The 20,280-nt window shown below is 46.5% G+C and overlaps 1 long non-coding RNA gene across 1 annotated transcript in view; it reads right to left on the reverse strand.

The window, feature by feature from the left end:
* Positions 1 to 2,617: 2,617 nt before the first annotated feature.
* Positions 2,618 to 20,280, reverse strand: part of LOC109321016 — a 21,336-nt gene continuing 3,673 nt past the window's right edge. Inside the window, exons 2-3 of the long non-coding RNA XR_002103934.1 lie at positions 18,508 to 18,511; positions 2,618 to 2,701 (exon numbers count right to left, since the gene is read on the reverse strand). This is a non-coding gene — a long non-coding RNA (uncharacterized LOC109321016). The remainder of the gene's footprint in view (positions 2,702 to 18,507; positions 18,512 to 20,280) is intronic.

Genomic DNA, 20,280 nt, shown 5'->3' on the forward strand with positions numbered 1-20,280 from the left:
TTGCTGACTCCAGCACGAACATGAGCCATCAATGTGGGGACGCGGTCAAGAAGGCCAACTGCACCTTGTCATGCATCCACAGATGCATCTCGAGCAGGTCCAGGGAGGTGATCCTCCCCCTCCATGTGGCACTGGTCAGGCCACAGTGACGTACTGTGTCTAGTTCTAGGCGCCGCACTTCAGGAGGGATGTGGACAGCATGGAGAGGGGCCAGAGGAGGCCACTCGCATGGTCAGGGGGCAGCAGGGCAGGCCCTACGAGGAGAGGCAATGGGACCTGAACCTGTTCAGCCTCCATGAGAGAAGGCTGAGGTGGGATCTAGTGGCCGTTTACAAACTAGTCAGAGGAGATCAGCGGGAGTTGGGGCAGGCTCTGCTCCCTGGGCACCACCTGGGTTTACTAAGAATAATGGCCACAAATTGATTGAGAGCAGGTTCAGGCTGGACATCAGGAGACATTACAGTTAGGGCTGCCGGGCTCTGGAAGGGGCTCCAAGGGAGGTGGTGCTCTCTCCTACCTTGGAGGTCTTTAAGAGGAGGCTGGACAAATATTTGGCTGGGGTGATATGACCCCGGCATCCATTGCTTGCCAGGGCAGGGGGTCGGACCTGATGATCTGTTTAGGTCCTTTCCGACCCTAAGTACTTTGATACTATGAAAAGGATCTCCTTGCTTCAATTCCAGGCAGAAGAAAACATCCCCCCACTCCACCACCATACTAGAGACACCCCTGTTTTAGAAGGCTGATTCTTGGGGGAACTGTGTTTGTGTGGTCTACAAGTAAATACAGTCATTAATGTAGTCTGAGATTTATTACTTATTTCCTATTGTAAGGGGAAGGGGAATAGCTGTATCATCTATACTATTATATGGAAAGTTTAAACATGCCAGCATCCTAATCATATTCATTTTTTGTGTGTAGGTTGTATACATTGTCATTCAGCAAAAAACACACAGGAGTTCAACTGCTCCACTGGAATATTATATACAAAATGGTAGTCCCTGTCCTAGACAACCCTCCTAATGCTTAATTGATAGATGGGAAAAGAAAAAGCATTATGTTTATCTAGATGTTGACATATTTCATTCCCCAGCAAGAATAACTTGCTAACAATCACTCTCTCTCTCTGTGTTTCACAGTACCAAGTGGAATCAGGTATTGTAAAAAACCTAACAAATCTCAGTAGTGGTATATTAAGTAACAAGAATAAAAGGGCTAGAACGAGCTAAACTGTCTCTTGGAGAAGTATTTCTGCTCCCTGAGGGCAGAAGCTGCACGTATCAAAAACATTGATTTGTAATGAAAACCTTCTGTATATCCAACTATATTTATTTGTTTACCTTTGTAGCCATGCTAAGCAACAAGTAATGGGCCTTATTGAGGTGTGAACAGCTGAGCATACATTGTTCCCATATGAAATAGCTGGCACACTTTATTTACCTTAAACAGTGCCTTTAATATTGAAACCTGTGGGATTTTGCAAATAGTTATTTGTCCAATTTCAGTAGTGGTGTGAAGAATCCCCAAGCTACTTGTATGGTTCGTGCTGTTACCAATACCTTCATTTCTGCAAAGATATTTGGAGTAAATAAAGGTTTGGCTGCATTTTAAATTCATCTTGCTTTAATTTTTATTAAATTTTGAGTTTATTAGCTCTTACTGAATAAAACTGTGCAGGTGCACTCTTATTTCAAAACAAGAGTCCCTCTTCCCTCTTAAGTTTAGGCTACTTTGAAAGTGAAATATGCTAAATGAATCAGACACACTTAAAATGTAACATGTACAAATAAGTCCTAAGAAGCGTATTCAGTGTAAAGAAGGCATGTTCTAAGAAGCATGTTCAGGAAGCCCAAGCTGAAGACTGACTGGTTCAGAGAGGAATAAGCTTCTGGAAATGACAGCCTACTTCTCCAATTTCTGTGAATCAACTTGCAGAGAGGATGGTTCAAAATAGAAGGGAATTTACATATAAGGGATAGGGACAGTGGAGAGGGAACACTGCTGAGAGAAGTAAAGTTATTTCAATATTAAATTGGATCAGGGGGTTAAGTGGTGCATGCTTATTTCTGTTGAGGAACTGGTGTTATCCTGTGAGCATTGTACAGAAGTTGTCTTTTCTTTGCATCTCACACTCTTAGGCTAGGGAGAAACATTACATGTAAATTGGTTTAAGTGATAAGAAACTGGTTTAAACCTGTAACAGAACAGATGTTCAGTGCCCCTAACCCAGTCTGAAAATGGTGGAAAGGTGGTTGAATGTAGTATCAGACTTAACTGATTTGGCTCAAATCGGTTTATGCAATGTATGCCCCAGACCTCTTGCTGGTTTAAGTTAAATCAGACTCCCCCAGCATCCCAGCATGCTCTCTGGGCAAGGTGGAGCTCTCTGCTCCACAGCAAGGCTGGCCCCTCCCCTGTGCTCTGGCAGAGACTTGCAAGCAGAGCAGGGTCTGCTGGCTTCCCCTCCTCCTCACCACTCACTGCTTAAGTAGGGATCCCTTCCTCCTCTCTGCCACAGCATGGACCATGTACTCTGCTAGCTAAATCCCCTTCTCCCTCCCTCCCTCCAATCTCCCACAGCACAGACCCCAGCCCCATAGGCCCTAGGCATATGGTATGCTAGCTAAGAGAGGTATCTGTGTGTGTGTCTCTCTCCAATTTCACTGAGGCAGGCAGGCAGAACAATGACTGCTTAGGGCTGCTTGGAGTTAATCAGCAGGTCAGCTGGTAGGGTCTTTAAAAGTTTGAAGAAATGGAGAGAGGTCATTGTTTTGCTAATTTGGTGATAAAGATTGTTATTACTATCAGGCCCCAGATGACTTGCCTACCTGTCAGTTTGTTGCAGACAGTATGCTGAAGCAGGGAGGAAGATTGAAAAGCTCCGTATCATTAATAGATGCATGCACTGCACTGCCCACTAGAGAGAATGTCTGTCTGGTTTCAAACTGGTTCAGCCTACCCAGCTTAGACTATCCTGCAAAGATTGAATCAATTCAGGCTCAGGCTTTTTGAATGTCTGTCCCTAGCCTTAGGGTAAAATAATCCAAAGGGTGCATCTATACATGCGATTAGCATGCCTGAATAAACTCCGGTGCAGATTGTGCCAGAGTTTATTTTTCCCAGGTTTGCTGTTTGCATGTGTGCCCAGGACTTCGGCACATGGAGCCAGGGTGGTACAGCCCTGCCTGGAAGGGGATCCCTGGGGTTTGTCCTGCCAGCCTGGGGGTGCCCCCTCCCCCGGCTCAATGTGCTGTGGGGGGTTTGCCTTGGGGCATGAGGGTGCTTGAGTGCAGGGCTAGCCAGCAGGCAGCACCCACACTGAAGCACCCTTATGCCTCAGCCAACCCAGTCAGTGGCTACACATGCTCCATAATAAAGAAAATAGCTTTCCCATAAATAAAATAGTACTTATGTCTGACAGTACTATCCTACAGCACAATTAATTACTTTATTCCCTCCTAACAGCATCACACATGCAGACACTGGTGTTTTACTATGGTGCTAATTAGGCACTCCTCAGTAAACATCACATGTAGACATACGCCAAGAGTATTTGATATGCCTTGTCCATTCTCCCTATGGAGTTTGAGGTTGTCATATTTTAACAATAAGGAGAAAGGTTTTCAGAATGGTTTGGTCATCAAAATGCATCTATTGGGATAAGTCAATCCCTATCGTTATACTGGATAGAACCTCTATGTTACAAATATAACCCCCTCCATTGATATTAGATATCCTCTGTTCTCAATGAAGAAGCTTCTTATGCTGTGGAAACTGAAAAAGTGCTATGTATCAGCCTGGAATAGCAAGTAGAATCAAAACTGAAGTGATACGTTCACAAATGATCAAACACACATTTGTTAGATTCAAACTGTTGGATCCAAACCAACGAAGCAAAGGAAATTAAATCACAGAGGCCCTGCTCATTTGACTACCTAAAGATCTTCTGAACCAAACAAAATCTGCTTCTTTCTCCAAAGAGCTCTATGCCATAACAGCAGGAAAGTCTGGCAATGATGGGACTACATAATACAGAATCAGTGAAAGAGAACAGGGACTTGGCACTTCTTCCAAAATGCAGCACCCAAAGAGGTATGTGTAGCTGGCATGGCATTGCCATTATCTCTATGATAACAGTATTACAAGGCCTCAGCTGATGGTAGTGGTAAGAGAAGGGCCCAACCTTAAAGAGGCCACAGTCTAAATAGATAACGGGGGAGATTAAGTACCATCTCCATTTCACAGGTGGAGAACTGAGGCATAAAGGGAATGACTGGCTTGCTCTAGGTTTCAGGGCTAGGTCACAAAGGGAGTCTGTGACAGACAGGGACTGAACCCAGATCTGAGTCTCCATCCAGTACCTTAACCATGGGATCTGTTCTTTCCACACGAAGCTTACAGTGTTCTATGAGATTGCAATAAACTGGATGAGGCTGGGAGGAGTATTAAGGACCTGGTGCAGAAATCACAGGGTCAAGTTCCTTGGTCCAGCTTTTGCAGGGGGTCAGACTAGATCAGGGGAAGGAAAAATGGTAGATCTGGCCAGAAGCTGGGCTCCATTTCCTAGCACCCCTGCCTGTGCGGCTCCTGGGGTCCCCATGGAGACTGTCCAGGTAGGACACAGGGCTGGGTGGGGAGCCAGGATCTTGGGATAGTGATAGTGTGGGCCTATGGCAGAGTTGTGATCCATTCTCTGCATACCCCTGCCCACCAAACCCACAGTCATTGCAGTGTTGTACAGGCAGAGAATCATAGCTCTGCCCTAGCCCTGCCCCACCAAATCCCAGGGTCTCCCCAGCCCTGCCCATCAGTCTCGCTCCCAACTATGGCCCCATCCCAAGCACTTGGCTATGTGCCCGGTCACATGGGTCCTGCCCCTGGGTGGGGAGAACAGAGTGGATGGCGCGGAGTGCCCAAGGAGCAAGGTTGGTCCAGTGGTGGCAGCCAGAGTGAGCTTCCACCAGAGAGACTGTTGAGAAATGGACCATGAAGTCCACCTGCCCCATCTTAGCGGGCTGAGGGATACCAAGCTCATCCGCCTCTGACCAGCCTATCGCTGCCAGCTCTACACACTCCTGCTCTGCATGCTCCATCTTCCTGTCCTCCCACCCTGCCCTGATCAATCTGAACTCCACCATGATCCCATGAGCCAGGGACCTCAGCTGGTGGCTCCTTCATGGAGCTGTCACCATGGGTGTGTATCTAGTGTGCCTTATGGACACCCCTGACATGTGCCCCTTTTGCCAGCAGAGGGAGATCACAGTGCACATCTACCTCGAGTGTGCCAAACTGGTGCCCCATTTCTGTCTCCTCCTGAATTTCCTGCTGAGATTCTGGCTGCACTTCTCCCCGTGCCTCTTCTTTTATGCACACCCCATCCACAGCCCCATGAAGCTACAGGACCTCCTGGTCAACCTCCTCCTGGCACTGTCCAAGCTGGCCATCTGTCAGACCAGGAAGGAGGTGAGGGGGTGTCTTCCTGTCACTCCTCCACCCATATCTCAAGGAAAAGCTTCACTGGTTGGTGTCTGTAGGCTTTCTCAACTCATTTTGGGGGAAGTGGGCTCTGGCCTGTGTGTTTTCCTCAGTGTCCCCTGTTGCATCCTTTGTTATTAACCTACAAGTAAAGTGCCCATCAAGGATGATGGGTGGGCAGAGGGGACAGAGTGCTGCCACCCACCACCCTGCACGGCCGCCACTTCACATCTGGCCACATGCAACTTCCCACTCCTCCACTCTGCGTCCAGCCCCGTGCACCCCACCACACCTCAGACACATGAGCCACATGCCACATACCACACACACCCATCCAGCCACCTATCCACCTGCCCCACACACACCCACACCCAGCCACATGCCCAAACCCACCCACCCAGTCACACCCAAACACCCAGCCACATGCCACACACACACCCAGCCATGTGCCATGTGCCATACACACACACAGCCACATGCCACACACACACACACACACACACACACACAGAGCCATGTGCCACACACTGCACACCCAGCCACATACTGCACACAGTCACACACCCAGCCACACATGCCACATGCCACACACACTTGCCTCACTGCCTGCCCCGCCCTGGAGCAGGACCCATACAGTGCCACGCTGCTGTCAAAGCAGTGGCAGCGAGGCAGGGAGCAGAGATGGAGCCAAGGCCACAGCTGCAGTCACCCCTGCCTCGTGCACAGACGAGGGGCCACGTGCCCCCCTTGTGTCCCTGGTGTCGCCTCTGGAGGCTCTGAGTGTACCGTGGCCTGGCCCAGCCTGAGCGCAGCCCTCCCCTGCCCCAGGATCAGCCCATTGCAGCCTCAGCCCCACCTCCCAAAGCCCGTCTGGCAGTGGTGGTGGTGATAGCGGGCCACCGCCATTACCCTGCCCCTGCTTCCCGCTCCCCTCCCTGCTGGCTGCTGTTGGGGTGGGGTGGGAAGCGTGGCATGTGGGGGCCCCCTGCCTCTGACCGTGTCCTCTCACTCCCCTGAGCCTAGTGCAAAGTTGTGCCCGCGCCCACTGGGGCCAGGCAATTGGCGCCCGCCCTCTCGGCAGCGCATGCCCATTTGCCCCGAGCGTTACGGATGGACAGACAGACACAGACAAGGCTTTTATTATATTAGGATGATCTCACCGCCATCCCTTTTTTCTCTTTATTTGTCCCCGGGAATTACTTGCTGTGTCCCCAGTGGCCTCCCTTATTTGGGGATGTTTATAGGAGTCTGTGATGGGTCTGAGCCCAGGATCTTTCAGTGCATCAAAGGCCAGCGGCAAAGATTTGTACCAGTTAATTATTCACTGAGTGAAAAAGACCTTTTTCTTGTTAGTTTTATACCTGCTATCTAGTCGTTTCATTTTATGTTTTAAAATTTACAGAGAGACTAAATTATAAATCTCCATTTACTTTCTCTGCCCTATTTAATATTTTTTAAATCTCTAACAGGTGTCCCTCTAGGCTGAAAAGTCCTACCCTCTTTAGCTTCTCCTCATGAGGAAGTCCCTCCAAACCCCTGAGCATCCTCCTTGTCCTTCTCTGTACCTCTTTCTAGGTCTTCTTTGTCCTTTTAAAGGGCAAAAAGAGGGCTTGCTCTGTTTTCCATTTATTTCTAAAGCTATTGTATAGGAAGCAGGCTGCATGGGGCAGGCTTTTCAAAGTGTCCTGTAGTTTAATTCATGGTCTGGGCACCCCTCCTTGTAGTTGCATTTTACAAATGCAGAAATGATTGATCAAAACAGCCTAATCTAGCAAAGTGCTGAATGCCCTCAGACCCCACTGCCTTCGGGAGCTCAGGGACTTGACACTTCACAGAACAGGAATTAGTAACCTAGGAAGAAGCAGAAAAATGAGATTCAGCCTGTTCCTTTCTGTTAACAAAACTCCTGGCCTGAGGCAAAGAAGAATTTGTCGGCTGCCCACTGTACTGTGGGTGAAGTGGTTCTTCAACTTCACAGGACAAGTCAAGAAAAGAGATTACAACTGGAGCAGAACTCAGTCTTTCTCAGCTCTCCAAGGCTCACCTCCTTCAGCATTTCTCTTATTAAGTATTTATAATGGTCTCATAGATTTCTTAAAGTCCTTGTTCTCTTGCATTGACTGACGACGCACATTTAAATAAACCAGAGACTGAAAATATTGCAGGACTAGTTCAAAAGCAATGCGTTTCATTCACCCACAAGCCTGCGGGCCTTTAACGATCCAAACAACCGTTTACAATCCTAACTGTGCAATTTATGTTCCTGGCTTGGGGGATGTCTGTGGGGGGCTCGCTCTCGTTGAAGGATGGGGGTCCGTGGGCACTGGTGACTGCCGGAGCGATCGGATGCGGGGGGCAGGCGGTCACAGTCCACGGAGACAAACTCAGAGGCAGAATCCAGTTCAGGAAAGCAGACGATTCAGTAAACCGCTCCAGCTGTATTGGGAATAAGGAGTCAGCATGTCCTGGGCCGTTTTGGGAGGCAGGGATGTTGCTAGGCCCAAACTTTTGTTACTTCTGCATGGGGCAAACCCCGTTCATCAGTAGCACGTTCCAGTGTAAGTTTTACTTCTATTTTCCCCCAGGAGCAGAGATGCTCCCTGCCCAGTGGCTTATTATTTTATCCTTATTTCTTTTTTTTTTACGTTTCTCTTTGATAAGAACAAATAAGTGCCTCGGTGACGGGTCTGTCTTATGCAAGCAGGCAGACCAGATGATTGCAAGCGTCTCTCCTCGCTTTTAAATCCATCTCTCTCAGCAAAGGAAATGAGATGCAGCTCGGGGCTCAGAGCAAGAGGCCTCTTGTTCTCCCCTCCTCGTCCAGGCGGCCTTTAGTGCCATCGCACTGGCCTTCCCGCAGCTGCCAGCGCTTCTTTGCAGCTGGCCTTCCTCCTTCTGGCACAGATAGAGGAGGCGTTTTGGCTCACGCTGCTCACAGCCAGGACACGCGGCTGTATCGCCGCAGTCGTTTGCCCAGTCTGTTGGGAGCAGGGGGATTTGGACAGATTCGGACGTGGGAAGCTGAGGCCAGCCAGCAAGATGCTAATGCTTCTTGAGCAGGTAAAAATCATCTTAGAGGAGAAGAGGAAACGGCCCTTTGCGATAGGCTGCTTGTGAATAAAAATAATGTCCTTTGAGACAGGCTGTTTTATTGGCCCGGGAGCCCGAGCGTTACGAAGAGGAAGAAACATGGCCGCTCTCAATTTTACACATCTGGTTGCCTTGGCAACCGAGCCCCTGTTCAGGTGCGCGGCACCTGTCTGGGACAGCTGCTGTCCTCCTGTAGCCGAGGGAGGGTGTGCGATCGCCACCGCCCGTGCAGGGAAAGGGGACACAAAATAGGGGCCGTGCTGATTAGCAGAGGACGGAGAGCAGGGAGGGCCGTGCAGAAGCGAGCAGGATTCCCACGGGAATGCTCTGCAGAAGAAGATGCTGAGCAGCATTTCAGAGCCTGCCCGGCTGTCTGGCAATGAAGACCTAGGCGAGGGAGAGGGGCTGTGGCCAGCCAGATACTCCCCTAGCATCCTCGTCGCCGTTGCCCACGCTGACGTCATGCAAATTTGCAGCGAGCCACCGTGAACAAAGTTTGGCTAAATTAGAGAAGTTTAATTTGTTTCCCGTTTCCAGGTTGCCATGGTGACAGGGAGAAAGTGCGAACAGAACAGTTCTCCAGCAGAAAAGGGAAAAAGAAAAATCGCCGGTAACATGAAGACAGATACTGACATTGAGACAAGTGGCCACATCGTTAGAGGAATTGAAATAGAATAGAGCTGAAAAAGCCCATTATTGTAGAAAGCATAAACAAAGAAAACTAGAGGTTGTGCCAAAAAAGAAAACAAAAAGAGAGTTTCTCTGGGATTTGCGTTCCTAAATCACTTAGGTACTTTTGAAAGCATATCTCACACTGACAGTTAGCAGCTGGAAATAAATGAGTACGTGAATGTTTTGAGAAAGAAAGGTGGGGGGTGGGAGGAGCCCAAGCATCTATTAAATTATCTCATTTGTTATAAGGGAGAAGAAATCTCTGAGAAATTGAAATGATACTGGCCAAATAGTCACTTGCTGCATATTTTCTCTGAATTGTAAGGTCACTGCAGACCACAGACAATTTATTTGGTAGCTATATTTTTTCTTTGCTAGAGGTTTTTATCCCCTATTGGTTTGAGAATTACTTTGAAAAACTACCAAGATGTTCAGACCATCTGACCTCATTTTAAAAGCCTGTTTATTCCTTCTCACCTGATGCTACTCTCCTCAGGCAAAAACAATAGTATTAAAAAAAGAAATTAAAAAAAGAGATAAACGTGGCCTGCAAAAGGAAATGCTATGTGTCAGCTCTGCCAAGACCTCCAGTGTCTTTGGGAACAGGCCTTAGAGTTGTGAGCAGGCGCGTCCTTTTATTGCTAAGTATTAGCAGTCCCATACGTCTAGAGGAGCCCTCCTCCTGTATTGGCCTCAGCTTGGATCAAACCCAGACCGAATTTTTGACATTACGTTTTTCTTTTTTAGAACAACCAAAAACAAAAGAAAAAGAAAAAATTATGTTTGGTTTAATAGCATGCATTTTCTTTGAACTGAAACAAAACCTTTATTTATGGTTTTGGATAGTTCAATGCCTTTATAAACCTGTTTTCTCTCTACCTCTATCTCCTTCTCCGCTCAACTTTTAAAATATTCCATCCAGACAGAGAATAAGAAGTCAATGCACAAAAAGCCATTTCGGGAGGCAGGTATATCTCTAGGCCCAAACTCTTGTGACTTTTGCATGGGGCAGACCCCCTGTATCAATGCACAATGCAGCGAGTTCTGAACCAGAAGCCTCAAAATCAGATAGTTCATTGTGCACTGTCATAATTCAGTGTTTTGAAATTTTCAAATTCTCCCCTCATTTTTTTTTTTCAGGTGAACAATTTGCCAAATCTATTTTGGTTTTGAGAATACTTTTGTTGCTCGGTGACATCAGCTTTTGGTGAATTTACTATCTGGTAAACAAGAAAATGCACCCAGCTCTCATTTATAAAGGTCTGTCTACATATAGCATTTGCTGCAGAATTGGGACCATCGTCCCGTGTTTGGTACAGGCATTTGGTACCTATGTTTTTGGTACCATATACCTGTACCAAAAACATAACTTGGCACTGAAGGATTGCTAAGGATTGCACTTCTTTCTAATTTCCTACATTTTCCTTCCTTTTTTATTCCTCCTTTCTTCTCTTTCTGTCCTTTTACTATTCTTGTTCCTTAGATCACTGGTTAAAATAATCCCCAAAACAGGCACTTCTCCCACAGATTTTGGGGCCAAAGTAATTAAAGTAATATGGCACTATCTCTGCACTACTAAACAACACATCCCCAAGAGTTCAGAAACCTCCAGGTTCTTTCAGGGCATTCTGGCAGCATTTGGAAAAAGCACTTATCCTTGTCCTCAGTTTGGCCTCTCCCCGTTGTTCTTGTTGGTCATTTGAGATGAAAACTTCAATTTTCTTTGGCCTGGAGAGCTCTACACTGAGAAGCCACTGACACAGAAACACCACAGCACAATTCTTCTCTTGTAAGACACGTTGGTCTATGACGTAGACTCAATGTTCTCGCTTTAATTTGAAGCTTATTGTCATAAGGTTTTGTCTCCCTGTTAACTTCTTTGGGTGGTTTTAGAATAATGACATAATAATTAAATGTGCAAATCCACTAACTGAAGACACGATAGGGAAATGGCACAATGCGGATTGAATTACGGACTGCAGAGTTGGGAGTTTAGAGCCTTGGCATCAGGATGCAATCGCTAAGAAGTCAGAAGGCCCAAAAGGAGGTGGCCAGAAATGCCTCATCAAGGGCAGATTTGCACAGCTCATGCAGTGTTTATGGGCAGGAGTTTAGGAGAGCAGGTAAGACCAGTACAAGGGAAAAAAACATGTTTGAAGAGAAGGGATGGTAGGCACATGTGTATATGCATGCAGATGAGGCTGATGCCCTTGTAGAAACAACTGGTGGTTTGGGAAGGAGCTGCTCTGTGTTCTCCTGGCACCTAAACTGCATCTAGCATTTAGTCAATCCTTTCCGAAGTGGGTGGAAATGGAGCTCAAAGAGAAGGGCATGTAGGAGCCAACCTGATTGCTGTTCTACCAGTGTTGTCTTGAATGCAACCCTTGCAGGAGGTCCTGAAAGGAAGTCCCTTGCAGGTAGCCCTGAGGAAGTGCTGGGGATGCAGCTCTCCTCCATTCACAGGTTATCTGGGACTAATTCCCAGCTGAGCCTGAAAGCTGTTTAGTGTCAGTAGAGGAGCAGCTGTGTGAATGTGGCTCCAATCTGTATCTAGGTTGCCATGAACTGGGCCATCCCCTGCCTGTACTTGGGGCAACCTCAGGGTTGCATTCACTGAGATCAGCTTATAATAGCTTCAGAAGGACAATGCAGCAGCCTGCGGTTGCCAGAGGGAGGGAACACCTCACTTTGCCCCCTACTGCTAGCGATGCCCTCTGCGTTGGCCCCTAGGAAAAGGGGAAGCAACAGCTTCTACATGGGCTCTGCAGCTCCTGAAGACCCACTGTGCTGGTACAATCTATCTGTGGGTGGATGGCTGGTGGTGGTCAGGACACTTTGGTGGGACATACCATGATGAGGCATTCCTGGAGCACTAGACCTGGGGAATATCAAAGTTGTCTCCTCCCCAAGGAACAGAGGATGGAACAAAGAAAATATTAGGTGAATATGCCAATAACTGATACCAAAGGAGATGCCAATTCTTTGAACTCACCACAGGTCACATCAGCTTTGTGAAACACCAGCACACTGTAATTGGTATAACTAGAGGGTGTTTTCACTTTGGCACATGTAACATGTCGGTGTCCCAGGGTCAGTCAAGTCATTGGCACACCTACCTTGCCTGTCACGCCTTGGATGAAACAATTGAAAGTTGGTAACAAGGCAGGAGGCTCCCATTTACTTTCCCTGATGACAAGGGCCTTTATGCATGGCTCTGAACCTCCCCTTATACCGTGTCCCATGCCTCATAGATGGCCAAGGCCTAACACCTGGCCTAAGTTTACATGGCCTAATGCCCAACCTATAATCCAGTGTTCTCACACTAGGATCTGCACTCCAGTGCCTCATGTTGGGGCTCTCACTCCCATGTCCTCACACTGGGCTCACAATCTCATTTACTTAGGGCTCCCAGCCCCTCCCTTTCCCTGCCCATCATGGGACCCTCTTGATCCCCTCATGGCCCCACACTGGGGCCTCATCCCTTGTCTGACACTGAGCCATACATACAGCTCCCTCAGGGGATCAGGGCCACACTCCATGCAGCCTCACACCCAGATCCTTCTTATACCTGAGGACTTGCAGTGAGCCTGGGTACTGCCTCACTGTGAACCTGGGTCCTAGCTTTGTCTTTGGGGTGTGTTCAGGGGTCACCCACAAGGCAGCAGGGGCTGAGGCTATCTGGCGCTCCATATTTGCTCTTTACTGGGGAGACAAAGGTGTGGCATTTCCTGGAGACTGCTCTACCACTGGCAGCCCCACCACACCATCCCACCCCAGGTCATGGACTATGGGACTCCACCTTCCCCATAGTTCCTGCCTCATACTTCCAAGATGTTATGAGCAACAGCTCCAGCCAGGTGATGTCCTGTCCTCAGCTGCTTGCAATAGACTGCTGGCCCACTGCTCAGAGCCCTGCTCTTATAATAAACATCTGGGCCCTGTTGCCAATCAGGTAATTGTGCCTAATTGAGAGGGCAGCCACCTGCAAGCTGCTCTGCTGTTTGTTCATGCCCCTTTGAGTAACAGCACACTTAATGAGAGGTAATGCTCAGTCCTGCCTCCAGGACAACAGCTGTATGTAGGGCTCCAGGGTGCTGACAGATGTGCAGCTCCCTGCTGTAATTCATGGCACTTCACAGAAAGCGCCATGAGTTAGAGTGACCACCTGACCCAACAGACATTTGCTGTTGGGTTGGGGGCTAGAGCTCGAGTTCCACTTTGGAGCTGATCCAGTGGAGAGAGGCTACCTGCTTGTAGCTTGTCCCTGACCCCACCCACCTCCCAGCTCTGGTGCTGTCTGCAGGATGGGGAGTGGGAGAAGGGGGGGGTGGGCAGGAGGGGAGGGTGCTCCCGGCTGGGTTTGTCCATCTTAAGCTAGAGGGGGAGGGAGTCGAGGGAGGCCATGAGGTGGGGTTTTCACCAATTTTCAACTGCATAAAAATATAGAGCAATTCTTGTGCTGCAAAAACTCAAAGACCACAACAGGTTAGAATGTTTTTAATATTGTGGACTCCTATTTGAAATCTCTGGGTTTATCTTGTGAATCATGTTTGCCCACCTCACAGTGCTAGCTTTGTGTAGAACCCCACAGCATCCCTGAAAGGATCTCAAGGCCACCCTGGTTGAAAATCACTGGCTTAGAAGCTATCATTGCCATTTTTCAGAGTTCATAGGTAACGCTGAGACCTGAAGTTGGGTTTCACTGCAGGTTGTTTGTCTTCCATAAAAACCAGTTCCTTTTGTTTTAATAGATATTTCTGTCACTTAAGGTGATTTACTTAATTTAGAGTGAGGCAGAGGCTGTTGCCCAGGAACTGGACTATGATTTAAGAGGTCTGGGTTTGATATTTCCCAGCTTTACCCCAAATTCCTCTGTAACATTGGACAAGTCCCTTAATCTCTCTCTTCTGCCATTTCCTGTTCAGCAAAGTTGAGGAACTGCTCCCTTCTCCCACTCACTGGGTGTGTCTATATGTGCATTAGATCTGGGAGCAGTTTACTCATGAGTAAATTGTCCCAGGTAGGCATCTACACATGTAGAGATGTGGGACAAGATTTGCTGCTAACGTCAGCAAACTGCTTCTGCTTCCTGGGGCCCAGATAGCTTTCTCCTAGGCAGAGCTGGGATATTGCTTCCTACCCCTGGTGGGGTGGTGGGGACTGGTTGCCTACTGCTAGGGCAGGGACAATCTCCCCCTGCTTCAGCATCAGGGAGCTCTTTTCAAGCCTTGTGCCTCAATTGTCATGGAGCTGGAGCAGGGGCTTGGAGTTCCCTGCTGCTGGGGCGGGGGGACATATTCCCCACCAAAGCTCCAATGATAGAGCTCTGGGAGGTAGGGAGCAATCTCCTGCTCCCTGCTGGTCAGCTGACCAGGAGCAGAGTTGCTTCTGGTCAGGCGTCTACACAAGCGCTAGTGCACAGTAACAAATTGCAAGTAAATTTGCTACTTCCATTTGCAGGTAGTGAATTTACTTTTGATTAGTGAAATTTCCTGCACAGTAAGCATGTGCATGTGTAGATGTGCATGCTTACTGTGCAGTAAACTATGCTACTGCACAATAAAGCATCTTGTGTAGACTCACCCACTGTCTACTTAGGGTGTAAGTGTTTGGGGACATGCCTCCATCTCCTGTGTTTGTACCCAGACAATCAGGTGCAAAAGGGTATTAACTTGGTTGAAACCTCTGAGTCCCTCCAGTGCAAACAGAAGTTTGACTGGGCTCCCACTGGTTATCTTTATGGACCCTATCTTGTTGTCTTTGCCTGGCAAATCTGCCATCGAGTAACTAGGATTTTAAATTAGGGTTGAAGACAGCCCTGACTAGGGATTGTTCACTGCTTGCCCTCAGTTAGACATCCAGTACAGGCAGATATCTGTTGATGCAATTACAGCAAAGAATACCTTATAAGGATTTCAGGCATCTATCTACCAATCACTTATGGAACAGGACAGTCATTAGAGGTGACAGAATGATTCTAGCTCTATGTTACTGACTTCTAGCGAAAAGGCATTGTTTTATACTTTGCCACCTATGATCACATATTGCGAAAAACAGTGCCCTGTTTAATGAAGTACAGTGTATGTTGTCACATGTTTTCTATTATAGGATTCAGCAACATGGGACAATAAAATAGTCTTATGCCAAAGATTAGTATTTTTATCACCTCATTATACACAAGGCTTATTTAATGAACTGATTTCAGTTGTTCATAAACACAGAGTAGAATTATTTTTCACAGTGGGTCTTTTCCCCTATTTATTGCTAAAAAAGAAAAAGAAGGAGAAAAGAAAAAAAAAAAAAAGATTAGATGCCAACTACTGGAATACCCAATCAGAATTTATAGTAAGTAATTACAAGATCATTTTCCAGATACCTCTGGGTAATTTGCAGAGGTTTTCACTAGCCAAGTTTTATGCTAGTTAGGGATGTCAGGACTGATATAATTCTAATTCTGATGTATGCAAACATTAATCTTACCCTAGCATTTCCTGCACGTACATGAACATCAGCTTCATCTGGGGTTTTATGGTTTTCTCTATTCACGTGAAGCCTAGTAGTAGAATATCAATCATTCTGATACAAAAGTTGGAAGGATAGATATGGATCATTTCTTTCTATGACTCAGAGCATTTCAGCTTATGTGTTTTCAAGGATTTTCTTTCTTAGAGAGCTCAGATCCACAACTCATGGCCAGAAGCATTGCTGTTTATTTCACAGGGCTTGCTCAGCTGCAATGCCTTTTAGTGAAAGAACAAACAATTCTATTAGAGCTCACTCTCACATTGCAGATTCTCAGAGTCACATTCACATCATTCAAATTCAAATTACCAAACCATTAGTGTATAGCTCCTATCTGAGAAGGGAAGGTGTAAAATGGAATCACTGTTCTCAACTAAATCAATCCCTGCATGTTTTCAGTCAGATCTGCTGGCTGTAGTGACAACAAATAGCTTTTCACCCAGTTTCTTCTCTGCTTGTGCTGTCTGAGCTGCATCACTAGCAGAGATGGAACCGAGTTCTTTTCTGCCTTCCACTGCAGAGATTTAGTTGGGTGCATGGTGGCAACCCCACTGAAGATGGCATTTTGGTCTAATACAGTTATATCAATGATGCAAAGAGATGACAAGAGGCACAAATTAGCTGGCAGAAGTTTGCACAGCACATAGGAAGAAAAGAACTTGGCTTGATTCAGGTTCAAGCCAAGCTTACAGCAACAAAAATAACTTTTCTCCTTGTAGGGGTAGGTGTATCTGATATGGAAGCAGATAAGATGTAAAGGCTAGGAACAGAAATGGCTACAAACTGGTATAAGTGATTAGAAACTTGTTTAAATCTGTAGCACTACAGAAGTTCGGTGCACATAAACCACTTTCAAAATGGCTGACGTCAGTTTAAGATAAACCTGGCTAGATGTAGTATCAGACTGAAGTGATTTAGGTTGCAGCACTTTATTGAACTTCTGTCCTAGATCCCATCCAGATTCAAATTAAGTCACAGTCCCCCAGAATCCCAGGATGCTTTGCACCTCCCCTGCGATTCAGCCTCAGGCCTTTTAACTGTTTGTACTTAGCCAAAGAGAGTTCCAGAAAACCCCTTTTAACAGGCAATAATGAGAACAGCATTGTTCTTTAAGAGAACGAGAGTTAAAACACACACTTCTCAGTTACTCTTTCTCACCCATTTTAAATCAGGGTAATGCTTTCTGGGTCAGTGGGCTTACTCAGGGTTTGCACTTCTGTAAGAAGAGAATCAGGCACAGTTGCTTTGTGCAGTCTTAGTAACGGTAATTTGAATGCAATCCATTCTGATTAGCATGTGGGGGAATGTAGCTCAGTCCTTGGAGTTGGATACTGTTACTGAAAGAGCTGTTCTACAAGATGTACTGAATTCATAGCACTAAGGATTTTCACCATACAGAGGTGACTCTGTTCCTAAAATATTTCCAGAAGGGAAAGTTCAGAAGTTTATTCATTAGCTTTCCCTTTGGAAAAAAAAAATACTGCCCTCATTAGTCCTTTATTCATTTTCAGGTTCTTTAAAAAGTTCAACTCCTGACAGCCCAGATCTACTGTCCTTATTCATATAAAGCAGCCAGGGTAAAATCCTGGTCCTCTTGGAGTTAATGGCAAAACTGCCTATGGTAACAGGGCCATGATTTCAGCTACAGAGTCTATAGGATAAAACCAGCCATCTGCAAGGAGTCAGCTGCCTTCCACAAGATTTCCCACAAAGGTTAGCATCATGACCTCATGTCTAGCATCATGACCTCATATGGAGGGAAATGGAGAATAAAGCCATTGAACAATTGTTGTGTGAGTATGGATGGAAGGATTTGGAGGGAAAGAAGTCACGTTTGTGGTATCTATTTTTATGCATCTTTTCTCTGGAGGTTTATTCATGGACTTTATACAAACTGAGCATGTTTGGTTCCTATAACAATGCAAACCACCTTCAGACTTTCATGGTTTTTAAGGTCATAGGATTGTCTTGTGATCATGCAGTCCAATGATCGCCAATCTTCCAGCCCTAGGTGCTGAGTCAGTGGTGGGGAAGTGGTCCACAGGTCACACTCCTCATGGGGCTGAGCTGTGAGTGCTTGCCTGGATCCAGCTGCACACTGCGCTGATGTGGTGCACAGGGTCATGTTATCTGGTCCCGGAGGGCACCCCATGGGGCTGGAAATTTCAAGAGAAGGGAGTGCCAATTAACACTTCCACTGCCACTGAATTTCTGGACCCATGGGGAGCCCTGCAGGTCTCATGACATGACTCTATGGGCCACATCTGGCCCATGGGCTGGGGGTTCAGCATCCCTGAATTCTCTTCTAACACCGGCTCTAGAGTCTTCCATGCACAATTCCCTGCTTCCAGCTCAGTCCCTAAGTGACAAGGACAATAAGTGACAATGTTCTTTTTAAATTAATCTTGATGTGACTTAATTGTGGATGGGCGTTCTGTTTGCAATATTAACAGACATTGCTGCCCAAAAGCAGAAGCTTCTGTGGCTTTTCAAATTACGTGTAGCACTGATGAATAAGTGTAGGACTGCTTAGTGAGTCAATCGGCGATGCAAGCTGTCGAGAGGCTGGTGACGGTTCTGAAAAGCAGTCAGGGAAGAAACCAACTGCTTATTAGCCACAACTGATATATAATATTGCCTAATAGTTGGGCTTAAAGAATGTACTTTGACAAAGAGTAGATCAAAGGAGATGAACTTTTTCTAATATATAATTCCTGGAATATAATATTAATGTTTAGTTTATAATACTCAGCTGTATTTTGCTTAATACTGGCCATGTTGTAATCAAGCTAGTGCAGAAGAAACTAAGGAGATGAAAGAATATGCAGCCTAGCAGAAAAAAAGGGCCCCTTGTATTGTAATGGTAGCCATGCCTAAACCCCAGAGGAGCTGTTTTTTTTTTTTCTTTTTTTTATTAGTATGTCTTCATCTTTTTAACAGTGAGTTTTATTAAATGATGCAATCATTTTCTGAGGGTAATGTGTGGAAGCCCTATTATGTGAGACATTTGTAACAGAACTGGACTCAGCATAAGAGAATATAGTGTAGGAAATAATGTTTGGCAGGATTCCTGGAAAAGGGGACCTAGCAGGTCCTTCCGATATTTAATTTATTTGGTCCTGTAATATCATGCAGTAGAGCTGAACCAGACTTTGCAAGACATATGTTTGCTTTTATTTTGTTTATTTTTTTCACCAGTCTTGCAATAAGAAATGATGCTGAACAATGGAAATCTCAGGTCTGTTTGCCTCAGCTTGCACAACTCTTTTGCAAACATGAGAGAATGATGCACAGCACATTAGTTATTTGTTGCATTTAGCTTCCCATCCTGTTTGCAAATTGCCTCCACACAGTTTACAGTTTTCTTAAATTTATGCACTATTCAAATTTTTTGGGCTGCATAATGTCTGAGTCTGTAATTGGCTTGAACTTCTGGGTGCTTTGGGTAGTTTTGACTGCTGTATAGTTCACATGATCTTATATAGGTGACTAGCTACCATGATCCAGCTCCTTCAGCCCCCTTGTAAGAACCCCAGCCTTTTTTACCATTTGTCCTCAATAAATCAGCCTACCAATGATTAATTCAATAGGGTTTTTTGCTTTCACAGCCCCATATTATGGGTTATTGCTGATACTCTGAGGCTGCATTTCTTCGAAACAGCAGAAAAACCCTTCAGCTAGCCAGCATATCCGTGGTCAGATGACAATGAACGAAGGGTCCGAACCTGAATTAGGCAGGCAATGGCTGACTTAACACATCAGCATGGCTAAATTAAATCACATCATGGCTGGCAACTACATCCATGGGTGCTGAAGGAATTGGCCAGTGTCATAGCAGAGCCACTGGCATGACTGTTTGAGCACTCACAGTGCTCAGGTCAGGTCCCAAAGGACTAGAAAAGGGCCAATGTGGTCTCTATTTTCAAGAAGGGAAGGAAGGAGGATCCGGGTAACTACAGGCCAGTTAGTCTCACCTCCATCCTTGGGAAAACGCTGGAAAATAATAATTAAGGATCATGTTTGTGAGATCCCAGCCATAGAAATAGTGCTGAAAGAAAATCAGCACAGGTTCATTGCAGGTAGATCCTGCCTAACTAACTTTCATAGAATCACAGCAGTTGGGTCGAAGGGACCGTGTAGATCTTCAAGCCTGACCCCCTGCCTGGGCAGGAGAAAAGACTGGACTCAAATGACTCCAGCCAGGTAGTCATCAAGCCTCTTCTTAAAGACCCCCAGGGTAGGAGCCAGCACCACTTCCCTTGGAAGTTGGTTCCAGCTCCTAGCCGCCCTGACTCTAGCTCCTCTGGCTCACAGACAACTATCACATGCTCCTTATTCATGTGGGCACCAAGGACACGGCTCGGAGCACCCTCAGCCAGGTCGTGAGGCGCTACAGGGAATTGGGAGCGGGGCTTAGGGGTCTGGGAGCTCAGGTGGTGTTTTTGTCGATCCTCCCAGTCTCGGGCTATGGGCTGAGGAGGGAGAGGAGGATCCACGCAGTGAACCAAAGACTGTGGCACT

This window comes from Crocodylus porosus, unplaced genomic scaffold, assembly GCF_001723895.1.
Source record: "Crocodylus porosus isolate Cpor-Errol unplaced genomic scaffold, CroPor_comp1, whole genome shotgun sequence".
NCBI lineage: Eukaryota > Metazoa > Chordata > Crocodylia > Crocodylidae > Crocodylus > Crocodylus porosus.